The sequence below is a fragment of the Caretta caretta genome, chromosome 8 (assembly GCF_965140235.1).
Source record: "Caretta caretta isolate rCarCar2 chromosome 8, rCarCar1.hap1, whole genome shotgun sequence".
NCBI classification, from domain to species: Eukaryota; Metazoa; Chordata; order Testudines; family Cheloniidae; genus Caretta; species Caretta caretta.
In genome coordinates, this window is record NC_134213.1 from 76,453,645 (window position 1) to 76,481,259 (window position 27,615).

General features: G+C 41.8%; 1 protein-coding gene across 9 annotated transcripts in view; it reads left to right on the forward strand.

Moving 5' to 3' along the window:
- The window catches only part of ZNF644 (zinc finger protein 644), a 78,923-nt gene that overhangs the window by 25,185 nt on the left and 26,123 nt on the right, over positions 1 to 27,615 (forward strand). For 7 of the 9 annotated variants that reach the window (XM_048860271.2, XM_075131648.1, XM_075131650.1 and 4 more), the window contains exon 2: positions 4,823 to 4,872. The gene's annotated coding sequence lies outside the window, so the exon portion shown is untranslated. Of the gene's footprint in view, positions 1 to 4,822; positions 4,873 to 15,835; positions 16,061 to 27,615 lie in introns of all 9 variants that reach the window. The other 2 variants (XM_075131646.1, XM_075131645.1) reach the window with 1 other exon arrangement.

Genomic DNA, 27,615 nt, shown 5'->3' on the forward strand with positions numbered 1-27,615 from the left:
TTGTCTTAAAACATTTGTCTTTGTTGGGAATCCTGCGTTTTTTTGTTTTCTCTATCTTGTAGGTGTGTGTTTGCTGTTTTTATTACCATTATTTCTCCGCAGACCCCTTGTTTCCTGGTTGAATATTCCTATTGTAGTAGTATACCAATACATTACAGATTATAGTACTTCAATTTTGTTCCTGAAAGACTTCTAATGTGCTTTTGATTTGGGGACTGCAAAAGATCTTCTATCTTTTAAGGAAAATCAAAATCCTCAAGAGAAATGTATACATTTTAATTTTACGTACCTTTTTTTGCTATTTTATACAGGCTAATTTGAGAACTAAACTATATTCTCTTTCTTCAGAGGACTATGTTCTGTCCACATTTAGATCAGAAACCTGCTACTTACAGATACATTTTAAGTACAGTTATTGCTAATGTTTCCCTAAGTAGTGTGGTCAAAAGATTTGAAGATTCTATTGTATGGTTCTTAGCAATAAAAATTCCTGTTTTCACTGGTCAGAGAAACATGGTTGGAGCTACTGTGGCTCTTTGAGGACATGGCCAAAGTGCAAAGTTTTACTTTAGTGTCTACTTATTTTGATGCCAGCTTTTGGGCTTCTGAATGTGTAAGACACATTCACGTTATGAAAGCAAGTGACTTGGACTAAAGCATTTTAAAAATCTGATTATAACCTAGTTGCACTGTCTACACAAGTGGATCATACTTGCTAATAACATGTTTGGGCCACAGTTGAGCATAAGAGTTATTATAAATAACCTGCAAGGCTGGTGCCCTTTCTTGCTGCTTTACGATGGATAATCAAGGCCTGAAAAGTTTTTAATTTAATAATAACAACAACAAAAACATCTCCCCCACTCCTCTCCTTTTTTATCATTAGGAATTAAATTCTGTCCAGTCTTGAGGGAAGTATGATGGGGAAAGGGACTTTTAGTTAAGTTGTCTAAGAGTATGTCTACACTGCAAAGAGCCAACTCAGGCTCGCGGGGCTTGGGTACTGGGGCTGCTTCATTGTTGTGTAGACATACGAGTTTGGTCTGGAGCCCGGGCTCTAAAACCCTGAGCGGTAAGGAGGGTGTTGGAGTACAGGAGCCTACACAGCAATGAAACAATCCTGTAGCCCAAGCCCCGTGATCCCAAGTCAGTGGGCACAGGCCAGCCGTGAGTGTCTAGTTGCTGTGTAGACATATCCTAAAGGGATGTCTTCACTGCAGAGGTAGCTGAAGTGATCAGCACTTGTGTATGAGGACCCAGGTAAGCATAGCCTGGTTTGAGGAGCCACACTGCAAAGCCATACCCAAGTTAACGTGTCCTCAGTGGTGTGTGTTGCTAGGACTTCTGGGGGCACATCCCATTTTTTTTTTTTTTTGGTGGTACAGTAAATTGAATCAGTCTTTTTGATTCTTTTCCCAGTGAATTGTGGGAGAACTTTTCTGTCCTTCTGGGCATACAAGGGGAACTGGGGGAAGATATTAGATGACTCTCAGCAATTGAGTGATTTAGCTTGTGTTCTCGCTACAAAGTGACTGGGTTACCAGCCTGAGTGAAAGCAGCACCTGAGCTGTAGCTTATATCCTCACCAGTCAGGCCAGCTAGCCTGGGTTTAAAGCATCACTAAACTCAGGTGAGAGAGTTGTGTGGCTGGGAGGGAGGTTAGGGGCAACACCCAAGTAAGAGCCAAAGTTAACTGTGCAGTAAAGATATAGCCTTAAAACTCTGGTTTTGTGTTTTTATTTAATTTCAGTGACTTACTTTATAATTTTGGGTAAGTCTTTGCTAAATATTCCACTCCTTTGCTTTCCAGTCACGATGTGAGAGTTCACACATATGTCCTTGAGTCTTCTGAAAGGCCCACTAGCGAAACCAGAGTATATTATCTAACAAGACATCAGCATTTCAAACAATATAAAGCAGGAAAAAAGGGAGAGAACAGCCTTCTGGATTTTCTCCATACAGCATAAAAGAAGAAAAAGTTATAAGCTCAATTTTTAAAAATATTGTTCATCACCTTTAAACTCTGTCGTCTTCATAGTGAAGAGAGGCTGTAACAGTGTCAAGCCATAGGATTTGAAGGGAGGGAATGTTTCGTATTCATTACTGTCTTGATTTACTCTACGTCTAGGGTTACCATCTTTCAGGTTCCCAAAAAGAGGACGCTGTCGGGGGGTGGGGGAGTGGGAAGGGGGAGCTGGAGGAGAAGGTACAGTTGGAGGGGTGTCTACTGGGAGTGGGTATTTGGGCGGTATGGGAAGGGTGTGTGTCCTGGGAGGGGCATTTGGTGGGTGCTGGAGGGGTGTGTGTACGGGAGGGGGTATTTGGAGGTGCAGGGCGTATTTGGGGGGTGCTGGAGGGGTCGGTGTATTGGAAGGGGGTTTGGAGGGTACAGGAGGGGGTATTTGGGGTGTGGGTACTGGGAGGGGTACCTGGGGGTGTTGGAGCGGGTACTTGCAGCCTCAGTCTCGAGTTGGGGGGCAGTGGTGCTTCCTGTCACACACAGGCAGGGCGACTGGTGCAGGCCTTGGAAACAGCTCCAGCTGTCCATCAGTGCCTCTTTGCCTCTTCCCCTTTCCAGGGCTGGGAGCCAGGGCTTGAGTGGGTGGGAGCGGGTGGCTGCAGTGCAGGGATTAATCCGGATCTGGAGCCAGCTCTTTCTGAGCTGCAGCGTCTGCTTCGCAAAAATCCTGGACATTTCCTCTTACTCGAAAAATCTGCCCAGACAGAAGGCGGAGGAGGATCAAACAAGAGGAAATGTTCAGGAAAACCCAGATGTATGGTAACCCTACATAGAGCTCTTTTGGTAGAATTGTTTAATCTGTGCAGTCCAAAATGGGATTATAGGGGATATGACCCTGTTTCAAATCACAGGGGTTCATAAAATTATACTTGGGTAGTTTGGGGCTGGAGTCTGGTTGGAGGGGATGAGCAGGGAAGAGAAGTGACTTATCTGAATCACTTTAACTAAATCAGCCAAGCCAAAGCCCTTTGAAGCCACATCTACACTGAGGGGAAGGTGTATTTTTAATGTGTTAGGTAAAACATGTTAACCACGTGTTAAGACTACAGTTTGCCTGGTCTATACTAGGATTTTAACAGGTTAGCTGGTCAAGAATAAAACTCTAAGGGGTGTTAGCCAACACCTTAAAAACACAATTTTCCTAGTGAAGACAAGGCCTTAGTGTGGCCCAGCTCTGATGTCCTTCAGCAGTTGGTCTCAAAAAGGTTAGTGATTCTTCTAAATGGTTTAGAAAAATTGTTCTCACTTTCCCCACTTGCTTCCTTGTCTTCTTTAATAGAGTCAGATTCATAGAGTCCCAGAAGGGACCACCAGATAGATCATCTAGTCTGACCTCCTGTATATTACTAAACCCCACCCGGTTATGCCTATATTGAGCACAATAACCTGGATTAGAATAAAGTATTATAGAATAAAATATTGTGTGCCACAGGCAGAGAACAGGAGGGACTGAGGTGCACTAAAGCCCCTGCAATGACAGGGAGTTGATTTGTTGAGGTATGCCGAGGTGATCCTAGCAAGTACCCAGCTCACCATGTTGCAGAGGAAAGTGAAAAATCCTCCAAGATCCCTGCCAATATGACCTTATGAAGAATTTCTTTCTGATCCCGAATATAGCAATCAGTTTGACTGAGCATCTGAAAGAGAATTCTCTTTTCTGTCTAAGAGCAGAGGCTCATCCTGTCTGGTGCCCCATCTCCAGATGTGACGATCTCTGATGTTTTAAAGTAAGGGGGGGGGAACAACCCCCCTAAAATGCATTTGTGTGGGAGTGGGGGGGGACAGATTCTTTCCTGACCCTTGCAAGTAACTGGCTAAAGCCCTAAACATGAGATTTAGGAATATAAGACCCAGGACTGGAACTCCCTTGGCCACTGAGTCCAGTCCCCCACCAGCACAGGCAACTCAGTTATACAATCGCACTGATACTCTAGGCCATCCAAATTCTTCTTGTACAATATTGTGATCCTCCTGTATTGACAATGCCTTCCAACTTTGTGTCATCAGCAAGTTTCATTAACAGGCTCCCACTTTTTGTAATAACCTCATTAATAAAACTGTTAAATAAGATCAGTCCCAAAACTAGACCTTGAGGAACTCCACTAGTAACCGCCCTCCAGCCCAATAGTTCTCCCTTAGGCACAACTTGTCTTTTACAATTCTTGTACTAATCCTCATCTGCTCCAGTTTAACTAATTATATCCCGTGTCCCATGTGGGACTGTATCAAAAGCTTTAATGAAGTCCAGATAGATTAGATCTCCTGCATTTCTGTCTAAAAAAATCAGGTCTTTTCAAAGAAAGATATCAAGTTAGTTTGGCATGATCTACCTTTGGTAAACCCGTGTTGCATTTCATCCCATTTTCCATTTACATCCAGGTATTGAATTTATTCTTTTAGTTAGTTGCTTGCTGCAGTCAAGGGAAATAGCTTAGCAGATGTTGAAGATGTTGGCAAGGGGTTTTCCCTGACTTTTTTACATGATTTTCCTGCTCTGCTCACACAGTTTATCCAAGAAATATCTTGTGTACATTTTTGTTACTGTATCAAGTGTGTCAGGTCTGTAGATACTCAGGGTCTCTCCCCACCTTTTTAATTATAATAACAGTTATCCAGTCATCTTGATATCTGTGCGTGTGAGAGGGAAAGTGACTTTGGATTTTGATCCTTACAACTTGGGGCAAGATAAAATACTTCCATGTGTATAAACTCCTCACTTGGTGCTTTGCTGGTATGTCGTCAGATAGTTACAGGGTCCTAAGCAGGATGATGGCTCTAAGATTCTTATTTGTTATTTTGCAGGTTTGTTTTAAATCAGACCTCGCAGCTTGATACAAATAAAACAGACAAAGGTAAGTAGAAAACCAGCTTATAAAAATGGTATGTAGCAAATCTTTTATCTGTTAACACCTATTTTTAAATAACCAGAAACGCTGGTTTACAGAAATTGGAATAAATTAATCAGTTAATGTTTACTTGTTTGTAATAGCTTATTTTTCCTCTTCTGAGATCTAAAAAAATGAAATTCTTGTGCTGTTTTGTGTTGACTGTGTATTTAACATTATGATGACAAATCTGTCAAATGATCCTCAGCCGAGAAAGTAACCTGCACTTGTGCTAGCTGTGGAGAACCAAAAACAGTGAAGGCTTCATTCATGTGAATTTCTATCCACAAATTGTCCATGTGATTATTAAAGGTTGACAGTGTAGTTTGCTGTGCTGCAGAAGTATTGTTTAGATTTATATTTCAGATTCAATTCAGTTCATAGCTCGCTTAACTGGTACAAAGAAAATTTGAGTGGCCCCCAGAACATTTAACGTTTTACAAAATGAAATACCAGAGGACATCAGGTTTACTTATATTCTTTGGTTTTCCTGTCCTCAGGAACTGTATCAGATGGCATGAGACTGACTGACAAGCTAGTAAAGACATTAGTATAAAGCATTGATATTCTTCAGAGTATTACATGGGCATTCTCAGGTAACTGCAAAATATATGTTCTCGAGGAGAATTGTTTTTTTCACTGCAGCATTGCCAAAAAGGAACAATTCACAATAAATATTTTCAGATCAAGGAAATTCTAACTAAAGCTGGATTCTAGGCCTCTCTTTATTGCTTGATATTCTGTTTCTGGAGGATTTCAGACTATTTCTGTAGTCAGAAAACCTCTCTTTCTCTTCTATTTCCCATTAAAGTTTGTTAAGCAAATCTAACTTCGAAGAACAAATAATTCACGTAGATCTTTTTAAAACCTCTTTTGATTATCGGTGGGCATTCCTTTATACATTTTTAGGTGTGTAGGAGTTTGCAATCGAAGGTGTCCTCACCAGCATTAAGTTCTTGCTAGGGTGTTGTCCTGGCTTCTGAAACTGACCGATGGCCTCATATGAAATCTTGCAGGGTGCAGGAGGGAATTAAGGGACCAAACAGGTGAGTCTCTAAGGCAGCGGGGTTGAGTACTAGGAGTTTGGCCAAGACTCATGTAAGAGAAGCTTTTTTTTTTTCCTAAGGCATGACCAGGGCCATTTGTATTCTGAAACGTGCTGGAATGAAATGCTGCTTCAAAGTGAACCCTTTCTGACTATGCAGCAAGTGGGAAATCCCATGGTAAAATAAAGCATGCAAACAGGTTGATTTTTTTTTTTTTAAACTAAAGATAACTCCTGGGCCAAACGAGTCAAGTGTGCTGCATGATTTTGAACAAATTGACATGGCTTGGGAGGAATTGGGGAGACAGGTGGAGATAACACTGCAGAAGATAGAGTACAAAAAGGTTTGGGGGGTCTGTCAAGAATAATGTTTGTAGATATCTATGCTGTTCAAAAGATATCTACGTATATTGGTGACTTAAGAAACATGGGTCACTAGTCAATAATAGGTTCCATTACCAAAAATTAGCCATGCATTCAACTGTCCCACATTATTAGGGACATCACTCCATTTTAGACCTAAATATGCCTACAGTCTATAGAGATCCATTTGTTATAAACACAGATTTATAAAGTCAAGATTATAGAAAATGTTCTCTGTGGTAATGAAATTAAATTTGAGCCTCTATAATTTTAAGCTCTCTGTATTACTACTTGGCCTACTAAAGCATGGCAGCTTTAGTTAAGGACCCCTTTCTCAAGGAACTTTCTGTGCTTGAAACCTGGTCATGATGGCATTGTATGTACAGAAACTTCCTCACTTATCTGATTATTTAGGCTCTACATCCCATTTTCTGCTTGCTGTTCAACTAACATGTAATCTTTGAACCAAATAATGGGTAGCTTGCTATTTTGGATGGGATTGGTTTACACATATTGAACTTGCTTTGTTTCTCTGATCTGTGATTAATATGTAGACCTAAAATGAGTTAAAATTGCTTTAAAAATAAATTGAAATGTACATTTTAAAATAGAATTGAGCTGCTTTGTCTCTTCACCTCTTTTGTCCTAATATTCTGAAAGAGCCACAGGTATGGACCTAACAGCACTGTTTGTAGGAGAATGCTTCCTGGGAATTTGAAATGTCAATTTGTCTACTGGGTTAGGTTTGTGTACTGGAGTAGGTAACTCTGGGCTGAATAGTGTGATCTTCTGTTGTTTGGAGGAAACAGTATAAACAGACGGGTTATTGTATCATGTTGATATTTAGCTAGAGAAGAATGTTTCCAATATCTTAGTGGCATGTATATGTTTAACACTGAAACTGATGACAGTTTCAAGCTGGACTTTGAAAAGTAGAGCAGTCGGAACTCTGCAAAACTATGCCCACAAAGTTTTTTTCATCTTTACCCCCCCAGATTGAGTTTATAATAGAAGAACCATGGATGGGGAGACGATTTTTGTTGGGCCATGGATAGTGTCTATTTAAGTCTTTTAGGCCCCTTGTTACCTGTAACATTCGTGCCTGATAATGATTATCCTAATTGCTTTTTTCCTGATTTACAGGGTAGATACAGTGTATTAATAGCTTAAATGTGGGGGGAGATTTTTCTTTTCTTTTTAGATAGACTGGTTCAGCGATATTTTCAGTACGGAGAGCACAATCAATCAAAGCATTCAGAATCCTCTCTGGCTCCTAGCAAATTTGTTGAAAAGTCTGAAGTAGTGAGCTCTGACCTTCACCTGCACTGTACAGAGTTGTGCTTTCTGGATGAAAGCTTCCTGCAGGCCTGTAATCTTAGAGAAGGAAGGCATCTAGATTCCAGTGCCTTTTTTTTTTCTCTCTCAGGGTGATCTGAGTGATGATGTCATTTGGCTTCAGAAAGCTCTATGGTTGAATAATATCAGAATTTTATTTGAACACACTTAACTGCATTAATCAGCTGGGATTATGGGACACCTCACATGGTCCCGGGAGAAGGGATGACATACATTAGGAAATTACATGCGAAATTTTAGCAGCTGGCAAAAAACATCTGGTCCGGATGCTTGTCTGCTTTGTTTGGCTTATTTTAATTTCACTCTACTTTTTTCACACTACTTCTCAAATCCCCCTCTTTTCCAGAAACACATTTAAATTTATTAGAATCACTTATGTACTTAATATTTCCGTGTGTGTGTGTGTGTTTTAATCTGAAATGGGGATGTTGGAGCCTTCTTTTCCTAGTATCCAAACTATTATAGATTGTCTCCAAGCCTTTGATCTCTATACCATTGTGAAGAATGTTCCCTCTCAACTTTACTACTCAGTTTCATGTATTTGAAAACCTACTGGATCACCTCCAAATTTTTTCTTTCTATTGAAAGTAAGTCCAAACACTTTAATTTTTCTTCAGACTTATATTCTTGACACCTGATATCAGCTTCGTTTTCTCTATTGTGCTCCCTCTCCAAGGCAACAATACCTTTCCCTTTAGTATGGTGACCTACGTTGCACATAGTACCTACGCTTCCCAACATCATCAAAACACTCTATAAAGTATTTTCACAACACTCTGTGAGGTAAATACGTCTGTTATTTCATATATAGGAAAGCTGTGCCCAAGGCTACATAGCTAGTCAAAAGCAGAATGAAGCAGTAGTTCTTTGAGTGATTGTCCACATTAATTCTACTTCTGATGCATGTACATCCCATGTGTAGGAGGCTATATTTTTTTTGGACAGCAGAGTCTGTTGGGTCTCTGCCTGCACCCTGGATGTCCTTGTGTCCACCCACCTGATGGCATAAAAGGCAGAGCAGGTGCAGCCATCCCTTGGTTCTGTCTTACTGCCCGTGGCACCAAGAGAAACCCCTGCAGTGTCCTCTTACTATATATACTGTGTAATTATTTGTTAGGCTAGTTAATTATAATTGATAGGTGTTTCATAAAGACGAATTGACTCTTAGGCATTATCTAAATCAGTTGTTTCAGTTCCTGGTTTTCTTCCTGAAGCTCCACTCAAAGTAGGGGAAAGCCAACCACATACCCTGAGACTCTGAAATACTCCCTGGACAGGAAAAAACCATTCAAGAGCTCTCCCAGATTTGTTTTTAGCCTCTGCAGACAAGGTTACGTGTCAAGCCATATCCAATCAAAGGTTGTCTATATGAGCATCCAACTGAATTAAATCCTGTTACGAGGTAGCTAAATTAAATCCATCCAGGCAGATTAGGACCCTTTCCATCTGGGCTCACGCAGATTCTGTGACTTCTCCAAGCAGCATCCCTATTTCAGAAATGTGTAAGGTGGCTGTGTGGGGATCAGTCTACACTTTTACTAGCACTACTCCTTAGCTGAGGCTTCAGGATCAGATGCCCACATTGGTAGAGCTGTGCTACAGTCCTTTTTGAAGTAGGATGTATAGTTACCCAACTGTAACTATGAGATCACTGCTTTAACAACCAGAAATGGAATCCATGTGGACAGTCACCTGAAGATGAAAGAATGGTTGCTTGCCTTCAGTAACTGCGGTTCTGTGAGATTATTTATTAATTTGTATTACCATGGTATTTAGGAACACCAGTCATGGACCAGGACTCCATCCTTCTAGGAGCTGTACAAACACAGAACAAATAGTCTCTGCCCCAAAGAGGTTACTATTCAAGCATGAGACAAAAGACAGATATAGACAGATGGGAGTACAAGGAAACAATGAGACAGTATTGGTCAGTGTGATAGCCAGTGATTTCAGCATACTGGTGGCCTAACCATTGTCAAGTATTTTGTAGGCCTTGTGGCAAAAGGAGGGATTTGAAGGAAGATAATGAGGTAGTTTTCTGGATGTTTACGGAGAGCTCTTTCAAAGTGTGACTGGGCAGCATGGGAGAAAACGCAAAGGTGCTTGTTTGAAAATGCAATAAGTGGGCTGTGGAGGGTAGCATCAGAGACGGGGGTTCATGTTGTGATAATGAATAAGATAATAGGCAGTGTAAGGGTGGGCGGTAAAGGGCCTAGAAGGTGAAGATAAGCAGCCTATGTTTGATGCGATATAAAAGGGGGAACTAGTGAAGAGATTCAAAGAGGGAGTGACATGGTCAAAGTGATGGGTTTAGAGAATGATCTTTGCAGTAGCATTCTGAATGGATCTGAGCAGGGCAAGGCTGTATTTTTCAAGGCCTCAGAAAACATGTAGTAAGATTACAAGAGACTGAACAAGAGTTCTAGCTGTTTGGATGGAGAGAAAAGGCTGTATCATTGTGTTGGGAGCCTCGGAGAGGCCAGCAGTCTTGGTATCCCCTCTGATCCTGGAGACTTTGGGGGGCAGGACCCCGCAGGCCCAGGAGGAACCAGGGAACAAGCTCCTGGACCACCAGTGGACATGGAGGTTCCCGCAGCACCAGCATCGTCCTCATCGTCGCCAGATGAGGCTTTCACGGGCCCCCTCATCCAGTTCCTCAGGATGACGCCAAGATGCACCAGGAAATCTTGAAGAGGGTCACTTCTAACCTCAGGCTTTAGGCAGAGGAATTGGAAGAGCCCGCAGATTCCCTGTTTGATGTCCTCTGTTCCTTCGCTCCTGCCAGGGTGGCTCTACCCCTTGATGAAGGGGTTTCTAAGATCACTAATGCCCTGTGGCAGAGCCCCTCTTCCCTGGCCCCTATCTCTAAAAGGGCCGAACGCAAGTACTGCATGCCAACCAAAGGGCATGAGTATTTATACTCCCACCCAGCCCCTAATTCCCTTGTGGTAGAGGTGGTTAACCACAAGGAGAGGCAGACACAACCCGGGGCCACCCCCAAAAATAAAGGCTCGAGGAGGCTCGATCTTTTCAGGCGAAAGGTTTGTTAGTCTTCCAGCCTTCAGCTGAGAGTGGCCAACCACCAAGCCCTCCTTGGCCGATATGACTTCAATATGTGTCAAGCCATGGCCAAGTTTGAAAGGTTGCTCCCTGAGGCTTCCAAAAAGGAATTCAGAGCGATCCTTGATGAGGGCACGACTGCAGCCAGGGCAGCCTTCCAGGCAGTGGCAGACGCTGCTGCCCGCACCAGGGCTTCTGCTATCTCCATGCAGCAAGCCTCTTGGTTGCTCCCCTCTGGGTTGTCCACTGAGGCTCAGCAGTCTATGTAGGATCTGCCCGTCGACGGCCAGCCCCTATTTGCGGAGCAAACAGACGGCAAGTTGCATGGCCTTAAGGACTCTCACATCAACCCAAAAACCCTGGGTCTCTCTGTCCTAGCCCCGGTGTGTAAGTGGTTCAAACCACAGCAGCCACAGGGCCAGGGGAGTCAGCCTCGGCAGGACCAGCCCTATAAATGAGCCAAGGGCTACAAGTGCTGCCTGAGCCTCCACCCTCTGCCCAGCCAAACAGTCATTTTGAGAGTGCTCCCAAGAGACTATTCCCCGGATCCATCTTTCCCCGTGTTCTCCAACTGCCTTTCCCTCTTCCTCCCTGCCTGGACAGCTATAACCTTGGACCGATGGGTTCTCAGCACAGTGCAGCAGGGTTATACCCTCCAGTTCCTTCCTACGCCCCCTCTTCCCATCCGCCTTCCCCATCCCTGTTCAGGGACCCCTCTCATGAGTCTCCTTGCGCAGGAGGTAAAGGGGTTATTACAGCTGGGTGTGGTGGAAGAAGTTCCTCTCAAGTGCAGGAACAAGGGGTTCTATTCCTGGTACTTTTAATCCCAAAGGCCAAGGGTGGTCTACGGCCCATCCTGGACCTGCAAGACCTCAGCAAGTACCTAAAGAAGCTAAAGTTCGACATGGTCTTTCTGGCTTCTATGATCTCCTCCCTGGATCCGGGAGACTGGTATGCTGCCCTCGACTTGAAGGACACATACTTCCACATAGCAATCTTTCAAGGACACAGATGCTTCCTCTGGTTTACGGTGAGGCCCCACCACTACCAGTTTGCGGTCCTCCCTTTCGGCCTGGCGACAGCACCGAGAGTGTTTACCAAGTGCATGTTGGTGGTAGCAGCTTACCTTGGGTGCCAGGGTATTCAGATTCACATGTACCTTGACGACTGGCTTGTCAAGGGCAGCTCCAGGTCTCACATCCAAAGGGACATTGCGATGCTTCGGGACACATGCTGCTCTCTGGGTCTATTGGTAAATGACAAAAATTCAAAGTTAGTGCCAGTGCAGAGGATAGAGGTCATCGGAGCGGTCCTCAACTCGACCTGCCCCGCCCCAGGGCGTTCCTGCCACTGGACACATTCCACACATTGACAAACCTTATTGTGAAAATCTCTGCGTTCCCTCTGACTACAGCCAGGGTCTCTCTGCGCCTCCTGGGTCACATGGCAACATGCATTTACGTGGTGCGCCATGCCAGGCTCTGAATGTGGCCTGTGCAACAATGGCTGGGGACGGTCTATTCCCAGTCCAGAGACCCCCTGGAAAATATTGTTACCACTCCCCAGGTGTTACTTACCTCGCTGCGATGGTGGTCTAACTGCAGAACAGTCTTGGAAGGGGCTCCGTTTGACAACCTCCCTCACTCCATCGAGTTGTTGTCGGACGCCTTGGACCTCGGCTGGGGTGTGCATCTCGGTGGCCTCCAGACATAGGGGATATGGTCCCCAGAGGAGGTGAAGTTGCACATAAACATCAAAGAGCTCCGAGCAGTCTGGCTGGCCTGCAGACTCTTCCTGCTCCACCTGTCGGGCAAGGTGGTATGAGTCCTGATGGACAACACAGCTTTGATGTTCTACATCAGCAGGCAAGGGGGAGCGTGCTCGTCAGGCCTCTGTCAGGAGGCACTCCGTCTATGGGACTTCTGCATCAGCCACGAGATCCACCTGGAAGCTTGTCACCTTCCCAGTGTCAAGAATGTGCTGGCGGACCAGCTCAGCAGGGACGTCTCCTCTCACCACGCTCCATCCAGAGGCAGCCTCCATCCAGAGGCAGCCTGCATAACCTTCCAAAGGTGGGGAACTCCCCAAGTGCACCTGTTTGCTACCAGACAGAACAGGAAATGCCACAGGTTTTGCTTTTGGGAAGGTCTGAGCAAGGGCTCCCTCTCTGATGCCTTCCTTCTGTCATGGTCAGGGAGCCTGATGTATGCGTTCCGTCTGATTCCGCTCATCAGCAGGGCCCTGGCAAAGATTGAGAGAGACAAAGTGCAGGTTGTCGTGATTGCCCTGGCATGGCCTCCCCAACATTGGTTCAGCACGCTTGTGAGCTTGTCAGCGGCCCATCCCTGGCCCCTGCCCAACCACCCGGACGTGCTGTCACAGGACCACGGCTGGCTCCTACACCCCAACCTTGAGTCCCTCCACCTCTCTGCGTGGATGCTACGTGGCTGAACCTGGAAGAACAGACCTGTTCGGAAGGAGTCCAATAGGTCCTCCTGGGGAGTAGGAAGTCCTCAACCAAACTGACTTACCTGGCCAAGTGGACGAGCTTTTCTCCCTGGGCATCTGAGCACAGCATCTCTCTCTCGCGTTCTTCCATGCAGGCGGTCCTGGAGTACCTGCTCCATTTGAGGAACCAGGGCCTGGCACACTCTTCCATTAGAGTGCATCTAGCGACCATCTCCCCTTTTCACCCGCCAATCCAAGGACAGATGGTGTTTTCCCATGACGTGATGGTCAGATTCCTGAGGGGGCTTGAGAGACTCTTCCCGCAGGTATGGGCCCCTGTCCCGTAGTGGGATCTTAATGTGGTCCTCTCTAGGCTCACTGGCCTGCCCTTTGAGCCACTGGGTTCCTGGTCCCTTTCCCATCTGTCGTGGAAGGTCACGTTCCTGGTGGCAGTGACATCGGCAAGATGGGTCTCTGATATTAAAGCCTTGACCTCAAAACCTCTGTACACTATGTTTTACAAAGATAAGGTTCAGTTGCGGCTGCACCTGGCCTTCCTGCCAATCGTGGTCACCACCTTCCATGTGAACCAGGACATCTTCCTCCTGGTGTTCTGTCCCAAACCGCACAAGACCAGTGAGGAGAGGCGTCTTCACGCCCTGGACTTCCGGAGGCCTTCTACTTAGATCGTACCAAGCCTTTCTGAAAATTGACTCAACTCTTCATCACTACAGCGGATAGGATGAAGGGTCACCCAGTGTCCTCACAGAGGATTTGCAATTGGATTACCTTGTGCGTAAGGACCTGTTACAATGTGGCAGGGGTTCCGCCGCCACCAGTTGTCCAAGCCCACTTGACGAGAGCACAGGAGTCTTCGGCCTTTCTTGCTCACATCCCTATCCAGGACACCAGCAGAGCCGCAACATGGTCCTCTGTTCACACGTTTACTGCTCATTATGCCATCACTCAGCCAGAGACAATGCTGGGTTCAGCAGAGCTGTGTTGCAGTCTTACACGTCTGCAAACGTCTACCTACCTCCAGGGGTACTGCTCTGGAGTCATCTAATATGGAATGGACATGAGCAAGCACTCGAAGAGCACCACCAGTTACGGAAAAGGTAACTGGTCTTTTCTTTTCCACTTTACGGGGCTGAAATCAATCCAATTTCACACCTATATTTCACCTACATATTATTGGGCTGACTATTTAAAAAGTCCAGTGAGGGAGAAAGGAGGTGGGAGAGGAGGGTTTTGGGGGAAAGATTAAGAGTGCTGTTGAGCTTGAGTTGAAAGCTAGACCGCCATGAAGAGATGCTAAAAGAGATGGGCAAATATTTTAGATGGACAGAAGGAGACAGGTCTGGAGAGGTAGATCTGTGAGACCTCCTCATAGAGAGTTGAATATTGTTTGTGCATGCAGTTATTCAGAAGAGCGTGGTGGGAGGAGAGAAGTCATTGAAAAGCAGGGTGATAGGGCATGGGGGCTGTTGGATGTGCTGAAAGAGAGCAGGTGATGGTCAGGGAGGGAGAATTCAACAACAGAGAGGCCACTGCCTGGAGACATGTCAAGTGAATGGCCCTTTTGGTGCATGGGAGAGCTGAATCAGGGCTGCAGGTCAAATGAAGAGGTGAGGGTAAGGAAATGAGGTGCTATGGGGTCGGATATGTTATCAACACAAAAGTTGAAGTTGCTGCGGATGAGTGTGGGAGACTGCGAGGAGAAGAAGTGAGAGAGCCAGGAGTTGAAATCAGAGGAGAAGGCTGATGAGGAGGAGTTGAATGGATGGCAGCTGCCAGCAACATGGAGGGGGAGAGGAGAGGAATCGGATACAGTTTTATTCAAAAGAGGGAAGAGATTGGTAAGGGAGGAGGAGGGTTGTTGAAAATGGCAGCCGGATCAGGAGAGGAGAATCTCAACACCCTCACAATGATTTGAGAGAATGTGAGAGAAGGAGGGGCCTCCATAAGAGGGTGACTGCAGAGGCAGGGTCAGACAGAGGGATCCAGATCTTTGTGAGAGCCAAGAGCTGGAGTGAGTGAGCTAGGAAGAGGTCCTGAATGACTGATGTTTTTAGAAATGACAGGAAGAGAATGGGAGGAAGGGGATGGGTGTGAGGTTAGGAATGATAGTACAAGAAGACTGGAGGTGATGGTGGGGGTGGAGGAAAGGTCAGGGTTGGGGCAAATGTCCCCAAGGATGAGGAGGGCAAATTGGATGTGAGACCTGGATTTGCGCTGGCAGGAGGAGGGGGCAGGTTGGGGTGAAGAGGAAGAGAGTAAGTAAGGTGGTAGGAAGAATTGTAGAGGGGTGAAGTTTACCAGGAAAGGAAGATGGACCCAGTGGGAGGGAAAGGGAAGAGTCAACAGGATGAGGATGGGTGGTAGCGTGCAGAAGAGGGGTGTGGTGAGGGCCATGGTTGAATGGCAGATGAACAATACTGCAAAAATCCCCAAACCAAACACACAAGATCTGAAGATATGTTCCTGGGCTGGCATGGGTCTCTACTGTCTGGGAAGGATCCCTTTCTATAGACAGAGCTCCCCAATCGCAGTCCCTGTTGGTTGTGAGGGGTCCAGGCCAGGCTGTGTCTCACTGTTGTTGAGTCCCTGAGTCTGCATAGAGTTCCACCATCAGCCCTTCTTCCCTGTTTCTTTCAGGGGTCAGAGCTACAGAATTCTGTAGCCTCAAAGGAAATGAGAAATAGCTGGGCCAGCTCTGTCCTTTATGCCCTTGAGGGGAGAGTGCGAGGACATCCATAATACAGGTGTGACTCCAGTAGACACTGCTAGCCAAAAGGAATTGGCTCTTGTGCGCATGGTGCATGCGCACCAGAGGTGGAATCAGTGTGGACAACACATGTTGAAGAACCACTGCTACTGAAGGTCAGTAACCATTCTTTCTTAGATCTCTCTCTCAGAGTTGGCTTACCGAATACAGTGTACAGTAATGACCTCAAAATACTTAGCTTGGTATATTTGTCAAATAGCAAGATATATTTACTATAAAGCAGAGGATGGACTTGGTGAACAGTTAGTGTTCTGTGCATTCATGTATCCTAAAGTTTTGATCGTTGTAGTCTGAAGTTGTAGAATTCTAAATTTCCAACTTTTCTTTTACTTGAGCAATAAAAAAAACTTTAAAGTAATACATCTGTTTTTATTTCCTCTGGAAGATTCCAGCTAGATTGTGTGTGTGTGAGAACTGAAGTATCTGGTCTAGTAAGCTTAAAATAGTTTGACAAGCAAACTGATTTATGCAATTATTTTACCTTAAACTAAATATAGTCCAAATGCCTATTGGGCAATGAAGAGACACATTGGGTGCTCTTATGTATCACGATTCCCTTTGTCTTTTATCCTATTCCTCTTTTACAACCTGATATTCCTCTTTTACTGTAATTTGCACATTGGACATCTGATAGTGTTCAATTTTTTATCCAAAATAAATTTGGTTCCTTTCCTAATCATTCAGTATGTTGGATCATACTGTAAGGGAACCCCAACCCCCACCCCTCCAACTGCCAAATTTTTAGCTTCCAATCTTTACTTTCTTGGCCTTGCCTAGAATTGGCATTTATTTATAAATTAAAAATACATATGATCATTGAAGAGCACAGCTATTGAACTAGGAGCATAAGGAGCAGGCCCCAGGACAGGTGCAAAGGACTTCCCTAAATGTCAGTCACTGTCCAGTATTGTACAGTGGGATATAGGAGGGAGGGTTTGCCCTTAAAAGGTTCCCTATTGAAAGGCACATCATGAGATTGAACAGGACAGCATGCTGGTAGAGTGCTAGGGGCCAGAGAAGAAAATAAAAGTGCTGATTGGTGCCACCTCCCATTGAGGAGTAAAAAGTCTTCCTAATTTAGGGAAGATGGATCTTGGTGAGGGGGAGGGTGGGTGGCTTCATCAGATCATCAATTTTACTTCATTGTATTTTTAAGTTTATCAGTTGTACCAATACAGTATCCAGTTACCTATAAAATATGACTAGGGCTGTATTTTTTTCAGTTTGAAAAAACCTGCTTTCAAAGAGCAAAATGGCAAAATTTTGTCATGAATTTTCGTGATTACAACAATCACTATCAACCAAAGAAAGTGTCACAAGTAGTTAGGTATGTTTCAGAACACATTGAAGAAAGATTTTTCAGTTTTTAACTTGATGGAACTTCACTTCGAAAAATTCCAAAAATCAGAAGATGTGTAACTTGTTACAAAACCATGACAAACTTCAGTAAAATTGAATTAAAAATTTCTTAAGTTGGCTGTAGGGAAGTTCATTCTGTGACAGCATGCTGTTGACATGCAAATTCTCTGTCTTTGTGCTCCTGATTTTATCATCTTTCTGTGCATTATATGAAAATCTTTCAGAACTTGTACTTTTGGACTTACGCACAAGCTGACTGCAAATTTTGACAAATCTGGGAAATGTTCTTGTCAAGAATCCAATTGAGCTGATTTCTTACATTTCCTTACCAACCTCGTTGTGACCTTTAGGCACTATAACAATATAAATATTAAATAACTTAGATTCTATTCAATCAACTTTGCAGTAAACAAAAAGCTGTTAGGATTTTTGAATATGAATGTTTTCCACTGTGAGAACTCAGTTTCACACTACCTATAAAAACTAACTACTGTGAAAATAAGTCTTATATATGACTTGCCTGTTGGTTGCAGCAGCATGATCAGACAGCTTGAAGAGAAGTCATGAAATAATATCTACTGAAAAGAGCCATAAAACTCTTCTTTGATGTATAGGTTGCTGAAGAAGATATATACAAATACAAGACTATATATTTTAAAAGTTTCAGTAATGGTTGGGTGAGTGCTAGCCTTAAATGTAAGCAAGCCCTCCCTGGATTGTCCTTTGAAAAGTGTGTTCTTGAAAGTGTGTAACGGAATGTAAGAAATAATAATAAAAATCAATTTTCCCCCTCTCAGAGTTATTTGACTTTCATTAATTCCAGTGAAAGATATAGATTTACTAGAGCATCTTAATCCTTATTACTGTTTAAATTTTGACAATATACTTGTTGCTCTGTGCATATCAGAGGAAGACAGTGTCTGTCCCATGGAGATTAACATCTAAATTCTTACAGAAATCAAAATTTAACAAACTACTAAAATTAAATTTACTATAAACTCTGAAGGACATAACTGCTCTATCATACATTAGTAACTTTCAGTATGAATATAAGATTTTAAATTATTTTTGTTCATAGCTATGGAAGTACTGGTTAAAGGCTACAGTAAACAACACTATATGTAAAAGATTACTTTAGTATTAGAAAAAAGCTTTAGTTATTCAGAGTGAAAGGAAAGTTCAGTTTTGGAACATGAAACAAATGTTTAAATCCATTTTGTCCTGAGCTACTTGCATGGTTTTAATAATTTTTTGTGCTCATTTTGAAAAAATAAGTGTTTTCAGTTCTCTGTTTTTTTGTGTACTCTGTCAAATTGTTGGTTAAAGAATGTGATCACCACTTGGTGGCAGTACTTGGCTTCAAAAGGAAAGCGGCCTTAATTCTCTTTAAAATTACAGATTAGAGGATACAGGAATTGCATTAATTTTATTTTAAAATAGGAAAGAATGGCAATGTATTCAGAAATGCAAGAGACTTCTATTTAACGTAAATAAAAGCTTTTAATTGTTATGTTCCAAAGACCGTTTTATGGAGAAGTTAGTTAGAATGTTTAAAATGTATAATTAAAGGGACGTGATTTTTTTTTAAGTGTTAACTTTGGGCAATGTTTAACTGTAAAGCTAAAGAACTGGTGTGCCCTTCATTGTGTAATAACCTATTAATTTACTTTGTTTTGGGGATGGTGTACTTAAAGGAATTCTACCCTACTGTAATTTTGCTACTAACATGATGACATTTCCCTAAATGTACAATGTTTTCCTCTGTTTATCAGCTAATCACCTAAGGAATCTTTAATCTTGTGATCACTTGTTCATTTACAGTATTTCTTTTAGTTTTCATTCAGTCACTTCAATTGAAATAGCATAACTTATTTAATATTTTGGAGATGATGGCTCCAGACAGTGGGACAAGGAAGGAAGAAAGAAAAGGCTGAGAATTTTACTGGAAGAGAAGAATAGACAGCAAAAAAAAAAAGTCAATACCAAACATTTTTGTTTGAAATGCAAATACTTAATAAAATGGAATTTTAATGATAAAAAGTCACTTGTAGCCAAAATACTGATCTGTCTGTCAGTTACTCTAGACATAAGTGAAATAAAAAATATTTGAAGGCTGAATGAAAGGAGCCAGGTGATAATGAGGAAAGGAAAACCTAGATGATATGATATCAAGGTTTTAGATTTTTAAAGAAAGAGGATGCTTCAGCGTCTGAAATTAGCGTGAAGGAAAGGAATTGATCTAGGTAGAGGGGAGCATAAGAGAAAGGTTTGGAGGAGAAATGAAGTGTACAAGTAAGAGTTATGAAGGGTGGAAGTTAAAATTGACCAGAATGATTCATGGTCTGGAAAACCTTACCGTGGGAGACTTAAGGAGCTTGGTCTATGTAGGGTATTGAAGAGATATTTGAGACAACTTGATCATGCTAAGTACTTCAAAAGAGGGAAGATGTCTGATACGAGAGAGCTCTAGCAGTCAGACATAACAAGATCCAGTGGCACAAAGTTGAAGTCGGACAAATTCCAACTGGAAAGAAGATATAAATTTTAAATAAGGATTATTAACCAACAGTTTAAGGATTGTGATAAATTCTCCATTCCTTGGAATATTTAAATAAAGACTGAATAAGACATTCTAGGAGATGCTCTAGTTCAACCACAAGTTATTCGGCTCAGTACAGGAATAATTGGGTGAAATTCTACTGTCTGTGTTTAGATGTGGGGTGGGATCAGACTAAATTGTGATTGTCCCTTTTGGCCTGAAAAGTCTATATGTCTATGAAATAATAGTGAAGAGAACAAGAGTTTATCTTGAGAAAGTGTTACAGTTGATGAAGGTGAGAACTAAACATAAACACAAACAAGCCCCAAACCATTTGAGAATTATCAGCTTTTGGTTGGGTGTGGGTTGAGGTGGAAAATAAATTTTTGAATAGACTAAACATTTTTGCTACATAGAAGATAATTCTCCTTTATTCTCTGTGTGCCATTGATATAGAACATTTGAAGCTGCTTCATAATTAAATAATAATTACAATATTTTTTAAAAATCCACCTGCTGTATAAAAAAGTCTGGATTTTCAAAAGCACTCCACCTCCCCAGTTTGAACCAGTATTTCAGGAGAAGGGTTAGGCCAGATTTTTCAGAAGTGTTCAATTCCTATTTTTTTTTTTCAGTGGGCACTGCTGGGTGCTGAAAATGCTTGGAAATCTGGCCCTTATTGTAAATACTGAAGACATAATGTTTCTGTTCTGCCAGTCGGATGTCATTTTTGTTAAAAGTAGTGCTACTTAACATTCGAATGCACGTGAAAGCAGGAGGCGACTTTCACAATTCTCTAACATTCTTAGTGTCAGCAGTACTTAGATGTATTTTGTTCACATCTTTGTGTTTTAATATTAGACTATAACTCTCGAAACCTTCAGCCTATCTGTTAACCATTTGGTAACTTCATTTGTTTGTGGGACACATCATCCTCTACACAAGAAAGTTCATGAGTTTCCATGTAATTTCAGCAGGGATCATTGAGAAACTAGACATTTTGGCAGCTGGATAGAGAAGATTTGGGGCTTTTAGCACTCAGTCGTTTGAGTTGCTGGGATAAACATATTAACTGGATGTTTCTACTGAAATGATCAGCAGTGACAGTTAAAAATGTTGACCTTTGATTCTGAAATAGAATGAGGAGGTTGAATCATTGGAGGTTTTTAAGAACAGGTTAGAGAAGCATTTCAAGGATGTCTAGGTTTACTTGGCCCTGCCTCAACACAGGAGGATGAACTTGATGGCTCCTTGAGGTCCCTTCCAGCCCTACGCTTCTGTGATTATAATACAATACCCCATAATGCTGAATGGGGGCAGTTCTTATCTATCTTAAAGACATTGCTTCAGACTGCCTGAAAACTGAGGAAGGCAACACTACATAATTTATATTCATTTCATTTTTGGAAGGTTTCCTTTGCTATCATGAAGGCTAGGAACAAAACTCCTTTTAGATGAAAACTTAAATTTTGAAGCATAGTTTGTCAAGGAGTGAGTTCTGCAGCATATTCAGTGGCAATGAAATACACAGGAAAATGCTCTAAAAAGCTTGTTTTCACCTTAATTAGTGTTGCTCCATAATAATGGGGCCCTTTTTTTCTAACTTTTAAAAAAATATCCTGGGCTGTGCAGCTGTCAACCCAAATATGTTATTTTTAGATTAAGGAATTTAAAAAAAAAAGCCCAAACAAACAAAACTGAATGGGAGGACTGAAGTAGGAGATACATAAATCAGCCACCCTGATGCTTCGATATCCATATTGTTTGGTTCTGCACTGCAGCATGCTCTCATTTTTTAAGTGTAAGGCCTGGAAGAATCAGAAGTATGAGATGGTAGAAGAATGCAGTGGGTAGGATTCCAGTGTAGTGTCAACTGAGGTAGTAAGTCAATGATATAATAGAAGATGCAGAGTAAGAAAGATTAGGATAGGTACTTAACTTTTCTTGGTGACTGAGATTTCCACTGAGGCTTTCTGTCGTGCTTGGCCTGACATCTGACAAGAGCGCATGGACCAGAACAGAGTACCAGGCTGGCCAACAGGTTTACACGAGCAAGCTTACAAAGATCACTCATGTAGCTACTCTATGCCAACAGGGGAGAACTCTCTCATTGACATAATAAAACCACCTCCAAGAGCAGCTGTAGCTACAGTCCGCGGGAGAAACTCTCCCGCCAGCATAGCACTGTGCACACTACCACTTGTGCTGGTGAAATTTATGTAACTCAGGAGAGTGGGTTTTTTTCACACCCCTGAGCAACATAAGTTTTGCCAACATAAGTGGTAGTGTAGACATGGCATAAGTGAAGGGACTTTAGGGAGAGAGCACTGAAACACAGCAGCTGGAAGAATGGCTGGGATATACTGTGTCCTGGAAAATAGCACTTTATTTTAGGACCAAAAAAATCAAACTAAAATGTGTATCCCCTCTCCACCAGTTCTCCCCCAAATGCATATAACCTCTCTGACCTTAGAGAGTCTGTATGGTCTTGAACACTGTATTATACGTGTTCGGAGTATACTGTTTTCTTGAGAGAACTTGAGTTCTTAATTTCTTTTGCTGGTGTGTGGTGGTGATCAGTTGCTGACAAATACCACATAAAAATCCATCTCTCATTGGTAATTTAAAAAAATAATAATCTGAGGAATGGAAGCTTTGTATAACATATGGACTTTGTGTTCTGTAATCTATTAATGTGGCTTTTAAATCATTGAAATTTATACTAAACTGATGTCTCTGCAATAGTAAATGAAACTCTAAAACTGAGTATGTAATAAGCAAAAACTTAACAGCTTTAATGAGTGTTGAATCACAGCTAGAGGAAACTGCTGGTTATTTGCCACTGCAAAAATATATTCATTTTAAAGATAGTCATGTGACAAAGGTGCATACTAAACAAGTTTCAGTGCAGACAAGCAAATTTCCTGTTTCTGGAGTTTCACTATTCTAAACTGAATCCATAGTGTTGATTAGCTTGAGGCTCTCTTACCTTTTACAAATAATTTGATTTTCTTCATGGGGCATACATAATACATGCTTAAGTTGAAAAGAATTCATTCTTTTTAGAGTAAAACTTTAAAGGCTCTGACTTCGTTGAGAGTTTGCTGGAGAAAATTTAAAGCAATTGTACTTATTGTGAAAAAGCTGCTTTAGCTGTACTTAACAGCTAGATTTTCAGGCTTTTAGAAGTAGTTTTCTATGTTACAGCTAATTTGGTTACCAATTTAAGGTCCCAACAGGATGGGGATATGTTCTTAAGTATTACCAATCCTAAGCATTCAAATATCAAGATTTTCATGCAGTCCAACTACTGGGGTTTTAAGAAAATCACCAAATACTGAGACTTGTGGTATAACCATGAGTTTACAACACTGTCTCTTACTACTTATTTATGAATAAGGACCAAAAGTCAATTTTTTCTTTGTAAGACAAAATACTCCAAGGTTTCTAAAGAAACAGCTTCTCATATGCTTTAATTAAAAATGCTTTCAAAAATGGTATTTCCAGACCTCTATCTTGCCGTTTATAGATGCACTCATTCCTCTTGCATTGATTGCTGTATGCATGGGCTGCTTAGAAAATTCAATGATTCAAATATGGTCTTCCAGTCCTTAGTGAGAATTAGGCTATGTCTACACTGTAGTTTGTCAGCATAACGTATGTCGCTCAGGGGTGTGAATAAATCACCCCCGTGAGTGACGTAAGTTACACCGACATAAGCAGCATGTGGACAACGCTAATTTGGCTGGAGAGCTTCTCCTGCCGACATAGCTACCGCTGCTCACAGGAGCTGGAATAGTGAAGCTTCCAGGAGCTCTCTTCTGTCGGCTTAAAGTGGTTACATTAGAGAGCTTACAGCAGCACAGCTGTATCGGTATAGCTAAGCAGCTGTAAACTCTCTAGTGCAGTATCTAACTCTAGTGCAGTAGCTTTAGTGAAGTTCCACTGCCATTGATACACTCGTTGGCAATCTCAGTAGAGTCATCAAGCACTGAATACATGCGGACACCTGATGGTCCCTCATAGAACAGAATTGAGCACTCTGGGGGCTTGGGTCAGCTTGCGCTGTTGCCATCCAAGCTGTAGTAAAATAGGAATTCAGATTACAGTGTTGTCAATCAGGCATCTTTCATAGGTACTAAACTCACTATAAAAGTCTTACCGTTCATAATGAAATCATATGATCTTTTTAATATCCCAATGGGTTCCTGATCCGTGACTACTGCTCCTACGTGCTGGGGTAATACAAATAATGATGCATGAAATAGTATTTTAACAGTACATTTTTGCCATATGCATAATGTGCTACTTTTGAAATTGAGATTTCACTTTCATTACTAGTTTATCTTATTTAAATACTTTAATTTTAAAATGATGCGCAGAGAAAAATTCATGGGGCTTTTTATTTATCTAATCAATCGTTGCTTCCAAAATTTAAAAGAAGGGTATTATCAGGGATCTTGAATTCATATGCTTTGGCTTCTATAAGTGTAAGATAAGCATGCTTCAGCTCTGACCTACGATGAATCTGCGTTCCTTCAGGGTAATAGATGGTAAAAAAATCTCACAATCCCATCTTCAGTCAGAAATGAACTTTCAGAAATTTATTTTTGATAAATGGTTCAATTCTTTCACTTTCAGAAGAAAATATGTGCTAGTATTCTGATAAGTGCGTTTGAGGAAGCAATTTCATTATAGGCACCTATTTTCCGGTACTTAAAACTTTCTGAACAAATAATTATGCTTTGGGCATGAAATTTCTCATGTATATTCTCACTGAAAGGTGAATTTCTTTTGTTGTTTGATTGGTTAGTAAAAAGCCATTTTGTCATTCCTGAAAGATCTGAGCCTGAGGATATGGTGTATTTTACCAGTTCAGAAACTTGGAGGCGGGGGTTGGCACTCTATCGCTTTTTCTATGTTTCTTAAACTGTCTGACTTTTAATGCTTTCTGTCTTGTTCAAAGGATTTTGGTTACCAAATCACAGTTAGTTGCAGTCTCCTCTCCTTCCCCAACCCCCTTCTTTGGCCAAGGCAGAATCTGTTCCTTTTCCGTAAAGTGGGGATGATATTTGTATCTCACAAGAGTGTTGTCTTAATGCATTGTCTATCTGAAAAGTGCTTTGAGATTATCATTTTCTATTAACTTAATACATTAAGATGTGATGCTTTTGTTGCAGAATTAGATACGAAGATGACATACTTCAGAAATAGTTTCGGTAGAAATTTGGATCATCATGCAGTCAAATATGGTATAAATTAATTTGCCTGATTGGTCATCTTTAACCTTAATTACTTAGAAGACTCTGTTGTACTTAAATGTAATGTGATAGTTTGTATATCACCAGATATGAAGGAGTGCATATTCAAGTAAATGCATTTGGTATGCTTATCTGAATCTGAGATCACACATCCAGAAGTGGGCTGGATATATTCTGATTGTTGGATGGAGGTGTAAATTGCACTTCTCCACGCTAGCAAGGCCCACTGCACTTCAGTTAGAATTAACACCTATTGAGGATAAACATTATTTCTACCTTGGACCTTGGGAGGAGTCCAGAGGTCAGGAGCAGTTTGAATTTTGGTCATGGTTTGACCAGGGCCAGCTTTATTTTGTGCTTGGTGTCTAATCTCACAAGCTCTGCTAATTGAGGCAGTCATGGTAGTGTACGGAATTGACACATTTCCTGGCTGCCATGCCAAAACCCCTGCACTGACTGTACTACCCACTTTGTGGGCTGTGATCACCCCCAGTATATCTCCAATAGAAGGAATAGTATGAACACTTTGCGTCTCTATAGCCTCCTCTCTGGCAGACATTTTGCCTCCAGAAAGCCAGAATATGTCTTAAGGACTCAAGTTACAACCACTATACTACAAGATTTCAGAGTCACTCGGTGTTAACAGATCAGTTGTCCCAGTTGAATGACTTGAACAATTATCCATTTTCCTTCTTTCTGCGGCTGTGTTGCTTCTAGAGCACTTTCAACCCTTGCTGACTCAAGAAGCCAGATACAAGGACTTGGATTCTGCTCTCTGACTTGAGTAGTGCCACACCAGACCATCCGGAAAACTTAATTTTAGCACTTCATTATAGTGGTAGTTAAGTTGGAATTGTTTCCAAACCAGTAATCATAATTGGTTCAAAACTCTACCCATGTGAATTTATAAAAACAAATGAAAAACACTTAGAGAAGGTCTGAATGATCTTTAGGAACACTCCTTTGTGTCAGATGATGCATTTTAGTAAGTATACTCAAAACACTCGATCCATGTAAATATCAGGAAGAACCATTGGCACGCCGTTTTTTTTCTTTCCTTTTAAAAAGAGAGCTTTGTTATGGGCTTAAAGGTGTCTTCCTCCATTACTCTTTTATTAAATGTTGTAGAATGCTCTGTGTGTGTTTAATTAAATTCAACATGAGTAGCCAAGGGAGAAGAGGGCCAGACCATGTGCTAAACAAAGTCACATCTGCATTTACTGGAATTCTGTAAATTGTGGGTTTCTGAACAAAGCAAGCCCATAAACAGTGGAGATGGTATGATCCATCGTGCTATGCCATGAGTATGGGAGCACACTCTCAACAATCTGCTTTGTAAGTACAAGCAGAAAAGGGGGAAAAGCACTGTGAAGCCTTACGTAAGGAGCAGTAAATTAGAGAAATCTGGTTCTCTGCCTTTAGAGCAGTCAGAATTGCTCTAAAAGGCAGAGAACCAGAACTGCTAAACTGTTCCTTCAAAAGCACCAGTTAAAACTTATAATCAGTTATATATCCAACAGTTACATATATTGTTATATATCCAACAATATGAATACCCAGAATTGCTAGCATCCAAAAAATCCACTTAAAGTCAAGTGATTTTGTTCTTGCTTTACACCATTTGAATGTTTTGCTGGGTGACTGGCTGGCTTCTGCTAACATTGTTGGTGACTGGTGGAGCAGGCTGTCTCCCTCCAGGCTGACTGTTGGCAAGTTAATACCAATTTCTCATCATCTCTGTTTCTTTCTATGCCCTTTCATTTTTTAAAAGGTCTTAAACTTTCAGTCTTGTTCCAAACCAGTGCTTGAACATGGTATGGCAATTAGCTTCATTGAAACAACCCCCCTCAAACAATATGAGTTCTTACGTGCTCAGCTATAATAACATGAAGTAATGACTCTTGTTTGCATAAGTTTAACATTCTTTTTCCCTGTTGTCTCAAATTTTACTTTGATTGAGATGGTACGTTGGCCAGAGAGAGAAAATATAAAACCCAAAAAATCAACCCCAAAATTGTGCATCTTTTCTTCCTCTCTTCTCTCCTGTATTTTTTCGTTTTTCCTATCTTATCTTTTTAATTTCATTCTCTGAGTAATGAGTTCTTGCCTGCTGTGATTCTTCCTTCTTCCCCAGTTCTCCTGTATGCTTTTTTCTTTAGGAAAAAATAGCTTCCAGCCTAGAACAGCGTCTCTTGGTCATTCTTTCTCTTCTCTCACCCATCATCTTTACTTTTCTGTCTTCATCGATGGTCTTCAGGCTTATGCTTTCTGGCTGCATATGGCCCCTCTTCTGCATGGCCACTGGACCAGTCCACTAGCCTGACTGCGGTCCTGTCTAATCCCAGAACCAAAGAGCCAGCAGACTAAATTTTCTGTTTCTGCCCTTCCTTTCTTGAAAAGCTGTTCTTTGGCTCTACCATCTTGTCTCCCAGTCATATAGGGGTTCTGTGTGTGAGAGAGACCGTTTCTGTATGTAAAATTATGCATTTTA